We start from the raw sequence: 8,952 nt of genomic DNA on the forward strand, positions 1-8,952 counted from the left end.
CACAGGCACACACAGATGGTATGCTACACTACACAAAGTTCTAGTAACAAAGGGAGACAAGTAGATGCAACTTGAAGTCATGTTGTCAATGCTGATATTTCATTGTTGCATATGTGTGTATGAGTGCATGTGTGTGAGTGTGCATGTGCGGTAATTTGTTCAGGCGTCTGCAAGAACATGTTCAAACAATATCACAGAGACATTAAAGGTGGCGGCATGGGTGGATCCCATGAACAGAGTCTCTCTCTCTCTCTCTCTCTCCCTCACACACACACACACACACTTACATATCAGCACACACTCACACACCAATAATTCATGCGTTTTCATATTGTGAAACCAGTGCGTGTCTTCTGTCTGTGTCGAAATTGTACATGTCGCTCTCAATCTCCTTCTCTAACTATAGCCAATCAATAATACAGGAGCCACTCACTGCTTGGCACACACACACAAGCTGTTATGGCTTTCCTCAGAGCGCCTTGCACTCAATCTGCATCATGTTCTTTCTGACATCTCACAAACTTTTTTGAGGTCTTTCTTCTGACCTCTTTCTCTTCATCTTTAGTTAACTTAAATATCACTTTTATTACACTTAAAGCTGCAATAATTTATTGTTTTTGCCACATGGGAGCAGCGGGAACAAGCTGTGAACCAGTGTTGTAGTACTTGAGATTAGTCTTGGTCGTTATACTGATCTCAGGACCACTCTTTGCAGGTTTTAATTTGAATTTGGTCTTGTCTCAGTCTCACATACTGTATTTTGAGGTCAGACAATGCATGTTACAAGCAGAAGTTGACATGGCTTTCCAGAGTCTCAACAACCGACGCAAACAGGGTACCTTGCACATCATATGTCAATGTGGAAAGCCCATGACTAAACGTAAATATGTGACAAGGTCGGAATGGGTTGTGTAATCATCCACTGTGGGATTCGCACAACCTCCTTATTGGACCGTTTCCTTCTTCATTCCTGTCAACACACTGGCCACATGATTGCAGCATGAATTACTGGCTCATCATTGCATAGGATATGTTTAAGTTTTGGTGTATTACTTTTCATAGGAAAACGTACTAACAGTGCATGAGAACAGCCTGAACTCTTTCAGTGAGATTTTTGAGCTTTTGGTCTGAAATCAGCTGCCTGCTACAGCTGAAAACAACACTATGAGAGCAGTGAGAGTAAACCAAAAAAGTAAAGTCAGGTACCAGACAGCTAAACAATGAGCTGAAAATTACTATAAAGTTCTGTCAGGCTGAGAGGAGCTGCAGATTCAGGTGATAATTGTCTGTAGGTTCATCACTACAAGCGACCTTTCACACTGTCACATTGTTACCGCTTTAAATAATGGGCTTCTAACAACAGACATTTTTCTCTGTCCTGTTTGACTTGTATATTATAGTCATTAGGCAGACATTATGTCTCTGTAATGGCTGAACATTTGTTGTTTGACTGTAGACGATAGAAACAGCAGAGCTCTAAATGCTGAATCACTGGGAACAAAACTTAATATAATTTGACCTGTTTAAATCAGCTTTACATTTGAATTTATCCATAAAATGCTTTCCATCACACACTAAACCTGTATCCATCCATCATCAGCTATTTGCTTACTTCCTTGGTTGCAATAATTTTACATTCACCAAGGTCTGTTTGTTATCTGCTTAACATGGTTAAGTGAAAAAAGAGAAACAGACACCAGCAAAAGATAAGAATGAATGATTTTGTTGATAGATAATTTTTGCAGTGTGAGACACTAACTCCCCAGTAGACACAGGAGGTTGGTCATGTCAGTAAATTTGTCTCGGATGAGTTGGCAGGCCGACTGACTGACTAACACATTGAGGTCAAGTACGGAGTTCTTTGAAAATTGTTCCCCTCTTGTTGTTTGGAAAACAACTGACAGTGTGGAAACGAGTCAGACATGTAATTGTCTTTCTTTCCTTTTTTGTGCAGCCTACCAAACTTGTTGAAGTGGACTTATTGGCTGGGATGGATTAAAATGATTGAGCTCACACACTTGTATACACACACATTGTCATAGGGTAAATTGTAGTATCTGACGTGCCACATGTTATGTGATAACCGGGGTCTTATATGATTAGTTAGGGGCCCAGGTCAAGATTTTATTATGGCTCAGGTCAAGGATAGGTAAATAAGATGAAAGGTTGGATTCCATCTAGATTGTCTCTCTGTCACTTGTCACATTTTGTCTCAAAGTTCATCAAAACAACAGACCTATATATGCAGGGTAAATTGAGCCGTTATTCAGAGCAGTTCATATTGGCTTCGAACTTATGTTATGCCTCCAGGCAAAGCTTTATGACTTAATTGTTTACTGCACACACATGAGCAGCAATTTATGAAAGACTATTTGTTTCAGTGCAGTATTTAACAAACTACAGTATTCTGATAGCGTTCTATTTTACTTGGAGAAAGGTTAGACAAGTTTTGTTATGTGATATATTGTTTTCAGCCCTGGTGGTATGGGTGTGCTAAAGTGTTGTTTTGATGACATTTTCAAGTCTTAAAGTGGCTTTAGAGACCCATTACAGTGGCACCTTGATGTCCTGGAAAACATTTACTTTACAGGATCTCAATGCACTACCGGTGGAGAAAAGGGTCCAGTTTGGTGACCTTAGATTGGCATCCGTGCTTTTTGCAGATGATGTGGTTCTATTGGCTTCATCACACCATGAGGCACTGGGGCAGTTTGCAGCTGACTGTAAAGCAGACAGGATGAGAGTCAGCACCTCCAAGTCTACGGCCATGGTTCTCTGCTTGAAAAAGGTGGATTGCCCCCTCTGAGTTGGGAGTGAGTCACTGCCCCGAGTGAGGGAGTTCAAGCATCTTGGGGTCTTGTTTACCAGTGAAGGTAGAATGGAGCGTGAGATGGATTGGCGGTTGGGCGTAGCGTCTGCAGTGATGCAGGCACTGTGCCGAAGTGTGGTAGTGAAGAGAGAGCTGAGCCAGAAGGCAAAGCTTTTGATTTACTGGTCCATCTACTTCCCAACCCTCACCTATGGCCATGAGCTCTGGGTAATAACCAAAAGAATGAAGTCACGGATACAAGCCGAAATTAGTTTCCTCAGAAGGGTGGCTGGGCTCACAGCCTTAGAGATAGGGTAAGGAGATTGGATATCCAAAGGGAGCTTGGAGTAGAGCTGCTGCTCTTTTTCATTGAAAGGGGTCAGTTCAGGTGGTTTAGGCATCTGATAAGGATGCCTCCTGGGCGCCTTCCATTAGAGGTGTTCCAGATACGTCCAACTGGTAGGAGGCAGATCTAGAACATGCCAGAGGGGATACATATCTCATCTGGTCTGGGAACCCCACAGAATCCTCCAAAACCAGCTGGAAAGTGTTGCTGGGAAGTGAGGCATCTGGAATACTTTGCTCAGCCTGCTGCCCCTGCGACCCAGCTCTGGAAAAGTGATGGATGGATATCGCACCTGCCTCACCTCTCAAATCAAACTACTTCTTTCTTTTTAAAGTCTACAGCAATGCTAGCATCTCTGTGATGCTTTACTCATGCACAGCGGTGATTTGAGCTAAATGCTTAAAACCAAATGCTAACATGCTTACAATGGCGTGGCTAACATGTTGATACCTAGCAGGTTTAATGTTTAGTATGCTTACCATCTTGGCCTGGCACATTTTCCTCAAAAACATCACCAGCAATGGCTACAGTAGTCTTGAGTCTCCCTAGCTAGGCTACCTGTGGATTCCAAATCCAAAAAGTTGGTGGCTTAGTGGTAGAGCAGGCGCCCCATAAGGCTGTTGCCGCAGTGGCCCGGGTTCGAGTCCGGTCTGTGGCCCTTTTTTGCAGATGAGGGAAGAGCAACTTTTATTTATATTTATCTAGTTATCTCCTAGGACAGGGATCAGCAACCTTTACTGTCAAAAGTTTTTTTTTCGTTTGTTTTTTTAAAGATATTTTTGGGCATTTTTTGCCTTTAATGGACAGGACAGTTAAGTGTGAAAGGGGGAGAGAGAGAGGAGGGATGACATGCAGCAGAGCTGAATGCCACCACAGAGACCAGAAGCGACGGATGAAGGAGGGGACAGACTTCACCAACAACCCATTCAAATACCTGTCAAAACTTCTGGGTAATAGAAGATCAGGGGAGCTGAAAACAACAAAGGAGGAGGTTGAGGAGCACCTCCGCCAAGTCCACAGTGACCCCAGGAGGGAGGATAGCTTGGAAGAGATGGATAGGCTCATAAAACCATTAGCACCATCTGTCCCCTTTAGGGCTGAGGAACCGAGTTGGCAGGAAGTGAACACCTTTCTCAAGAAGGCCAGAGCAAAATCAGCCCCGGGCCTAACGGCATTCCGTACAAGGTGTACAAGTATTGCGAAAAGCTCAGGAAACGGTTCTGGAGGCATGGAGGAAGAACTTCCTCGCTGACGGTTGGCTGGTCGCTGAGGGATCCTTCATCCCTAAGGAAGAGAACTCTATGGGGATCAAACAATTCAGTACCATCTCACTCCTCAACGTTGAAGGTAAAATCTTCCTTGGGATTCTGGCGAAGAGGCTGACTACCTTCATGTTGGACAACGAGTATATGGACACATCAGTCCAAAAGGGTGGAGTTCCAGGAGTACCTGGCTGTCTTGAGCACACTGCCATAATAAGCAAGATCATTGAAGATGCGAAGAGGAACCGTGGCGACCTGACAGTCCTGTGGTTGGCCCTAATGAATGCCTATGGAACGATACTGCACAGGCTTGTGGAGTTGATGCTGAAGACATACCACGTTCCAGAGCAATTCCAAAAACTCCTGCAGTGCTATTTTGACAACTTTAGCATGTGGTTCACCTGTGGAAAAAGTTCACCACCGACTGGCAGAGGCTGGAAGTGGGTATTGTCACGGGGTGTACAATATCAGTGATCTTGTTTTCCGATCTTGTTTTCCTTCTTGTCAAGTCAGCAGAGAAGCTGCGTTGGGGTGCAGTGCTGGCAAATGGCATCCAGCAGGTCACATCAGGGCATTCATGGATGACCTCACCATTACAGCAAAATCAGTACCTGAAGGGAGATGGATCTTGGAGGACTTGGTTAAACTTGCTGACTGGACAAGGATGGAGTTCAAACCTGAAAAGTCCAGAAGCCTGGTACTGAGGAAGGGGCGGGTTCAGGGTCGGTTTCGTTTCAAGATCAAAGACATCATCATCCCAACAGTCCAAGAGAGGCCGGTTAAAAGCTTGGGGAGGTGGTACAGGGCAGACCTCAATGATAAGCAGAGTGTGAGGGATGACATCTCTGTAGAAGAGCGGCCTACCCGACAAGTACAAGACCTGGAGCTACCAACATGGGGTGCTGCTGAGATTGCTCTGGCCTCTGCTCGTTTATGAGGTACCTGTCTCCACCGTTGAGAAGCTGGAGAGGAAGATAAACACCTATCTGAGGAGATGGCTGGGTGTCCCAAGAAGTCTTTGTTCCATCGGGCTATACAGCACAGGCAGCAAACTGCAGCTACCAGTAACATCAGTGGTCGAGGAGTATAAGACGACAAAGGCACACCAGGCCATGATGCTGCGAGACAGCAGGAATGAGAAGGTACGCGAGGCAGGCATTGTAGTGAGGACAGGCAAAAAGCAAAAAGAGCACTGATGGAGGCCGAGAACCGACTACATCATGCCAAAATCATTGGGTCAGTAGCCCAGGGCAGGCTTGGACTGGGTTGCTCCATTAGATCGAGCTGGAACAAAGCTGACCCAAAGGAGCGGTGCAGAAGAGGGAGGTCCGCAAAGCAGAGGAGGAAACCTGGCATGTCAAGGCTGTAGCCATGAAGAAACAGGGCAGCTGGACAAAGTGGGAGGGAGTACAAGGAAGGGCTCTGACTTGGCAGGAGATCTGGGACATGGAAGGACATCGTGTAAAGTTCTTGATGTGTTTGGTCTATGATGTCCTGCCTATTCCATCAAACCTCCACACATGGGGGGTGGTAGAGAGCCCCAAGTGCAAGCTCTGTGGAAAGTTTGCAAACCTTGAACATGTCCTCTCATCTTGCCAGTCAAGCTTGGGAGACGGGAAATTCCGATGGCGTCACGATAAGATTCTGGCCCAGCTGGCAGATGGTGTGGAACAGGCACGGAAAAAGACAAAGGAACTTTCTGATGGGCCCTATTTTGTCCAATTTGTCAGGGCAGGAGAAAGTGCTGCAGTAGCAGGACGAAGGAGCAAAGGGGTCCCGGCCTCCACAAACGACTGGGAGATGCGGGCAGACCTGAAAAAGCAGCTCAAATTCCCAGAGGAGATAGCTCATACCAGCCTCAGACCAGATATCATTCTCTGGTCTAGAGGTACCAATCAGGTGGTGCTAATAGAGCTGACAGTACCCTGGGAAGAGAGGATGGAGGAGGCGCATGAGCGTAAGCTCAAGAAATATCAAGCCCTTATCCTTGAGAGCCAGCAAAAGGGATGGAAGGCCTGGAATCTGCCCGTTGAGGTTAGCTGTAGAGGATTTGCTGGACAGACGCTCTGGAGAACCCTGGGTCTGCTGGGGATTGAAGGGATGGCTAGGAAGAGACTAGTAGGCAACATTGTCAAGCAGGCTGAAACAGCATCCCATTGGATCTGAATACAGCGGGAGGTGCGGTGGCAGAGCCAACCAGCTGAAGATTAACAACGGCCAAGTGTTGGGTGGTGGTCAGCAGGGGCAGATCCAGGACGCTGCATCTACTGTTGAGCCCTTCTGAGGTGTCGTGGGCTTAAATTAACGAAACACCAATGAAGGGGGGTGCCCACCTGAGGACCCGCTGTAGCCACACAACTCTTGCCCAGCTGAGTTACAGGGCCAAGTCCTCCAGTTGGTGCCTTGTAGGGAAAAGAAGAGGAGAGAGTGATGCTGCTGGTCCACAGATGGCGCAGGGCGGAGTACCTGTGAAGGTGGGCCAGGTGCAATAACCGATTGTATTTTGCATATAAATAAAAGTTGCTTGCAAACAAACAAACTAACAAACAAACAAACAAACAAAAAACTCAAAACTTTCCATGTTGCTTCTCAGGGCCTCCATACATTTCACTCAAAGCCATGAATGTCAACCTCGTGGTGGCTCTACAGGAAAAGCCAAAGGATCTCAAAAGTCAGAATACATCCTCTGGGTGCCATGAAAGTCTACACAACATTTGATAGGCAGTGTGAAAATGAGTCAGATTTAAAATTGTCTTTCTTATTGTGTAGAGATTTAGACTTTATTAGAAAAGGAATTCAGTATTGGAGTTAAATTACTGGACATCACACACACACACACACAAAGTTGCAAAAACTAACAGAGTGCTTTCTGAAAGTGCCTTTATGCAGACTTTTGGTATCAGTGTAATGTCTTACAAATTACAGTATTCTAATGGCATTTTATCTTGCTTGAGGAAATATAAGACAATTCCAGTGCAATCATAACCGCTGCAGTCTGTGTTGCTTTCAGCCAAGCTGGCACTGGTGTGCCAATGTGTCTTTATTATTACTACCACAAGGAACTGTTATGATAGTATATTGTTTTACATAAATTGCTGTTTCAGTCAGCATCTTGAATCCCCTCACTTCTACTTTCTGCAGCTATACCTGAAAGAAAAAAAAAGTTTTGAAATCAAAGACTAGCACCATCTGCAACAGCGAATTAATGATGCCTGCAAAGCTTATATCCATATGCTGTTGCTGCTGTTGTATACAAATCAGTATGTGCCGCCTGTAGTACTACATTGCCTTTGATCGCTGTGGTTCATCTTGACATGCTTTGTTGGATACAAATAAAAATAGTATTCTGATTGCAAACATGTATATACACTGGCTAGATTGTATAGTACATTAATACAGCAGCAGCAGTGTGTGCTGTCAAATATAAATGAGTATCCATATGTGTAATTGGCTGCTGCTTCCGTCTTGTGTTGTTGTAATGTGAAAGTGTTTTTGCAGGAATAAATGAGGAGGTGGTGCAGATGAGAAGACAAGAGGAGGAACAGATAGTGAACACAGTATACGAATATGACAGGCCGAGTAAATCACTTACACTGACAGCACTGTATTAGATTTCGACTGAAAAGGGCAGAAATGATGTACAGAACGACAGTGAAAGACAAGAAGTCGAGAAGAGGGGAGGACAGCAGTGTGACTGACAGAGAGAAAGGTAAAGAGGAAAGAGAAGGAGGGAATAGCAGGAAGAGTGTCGGCAAAGGAGAAGGAGGGAGGTGTGTTAATGACGACGGGAATAAGAGCTGAGAAGAGCAATTTAAATGACTTGGTTAGAGAGGTGAAGGAGGAGGGAAGGTGGCACTCAGTTCCCTGCAGCTGAATGTGTGATACAGAGAGGACAAGAGGAGAGGAGCAGAGGAGAAAGACAAAGATGTGAAAAGGAGCGAAATCTAGAAAAAAAAGATGAGTAAAAAAAAAAATACAAATGGATTGCAATATGAGAGTAGTGGCACCAGGCAGGGTGAAGAGGTTGTTAAATATCATATCATGGAAACTGGTAAGTAAGTATTAAAAGATAATAATTGTGAAAAAAAATATTTTTCTTTTTGCAGTCATTTAGATAAAAGCAAGCCTCTGAAAAAGGGTAGTGAAAGGCGTTCTGCTCCTCTAGCAATTCATTGAGATCCCCTCCTCACTCAAAGCTGGATTTCAGATCAATATGAGGTTGTAAACTGGCTCAGAGGGGGTTAAAAGATCTGGGATATAGCACACGCAGCATGCTTTAAAAGAGATCTTTGAAATGATTTTATATCAAAGAGTTGCCAGGCCCGATGGGATGTGATTGATTGATATATAAAAAGGTCAAAAATTCTGTCCCCTTATAGCAACCTAGGGGCCAGAATCAGATTCTATAGTGGTATTTAACTGGAATATGAGTAGATAAGGTAATGAAAGTCTTCAGATTATTAGCTTTATGTAGAGGGGAAAGTCTAAACAGTGAATATGGATGCAAATATGTTTCTTGATATACCAATAAAATC

General features: G+C 44.5%; 1 pseudogene; it reads left to right on the forward strand.

Annotated features, from left to right (window-relative positions):
- Positions 1–4,047: 4,047 nt before the first annotated feature.
- Positions 4,048–6,628, forward strand: LOC125901376 (uncharacterized; annotated as a pseudogene).
- The last annotated feature ends 2,324 nt before the right edge of the window (positions 6,629–8,952 follow it).

The sequence above is a fragment of the Epinephelus fuscoguttatus genome, linkage group LG14, assembly GCF_011397635.1.
Source record: "Epinephelus fuscoguttatus linkage group LG14, E.fuscoguttatus.final_Chr_v1".
NCBI lineage: Eukaryota > Metazoa > Chordata > Actinopteri > Perciformes > Serranidae > Epinephelus > Epinephelus fuscoguttatus.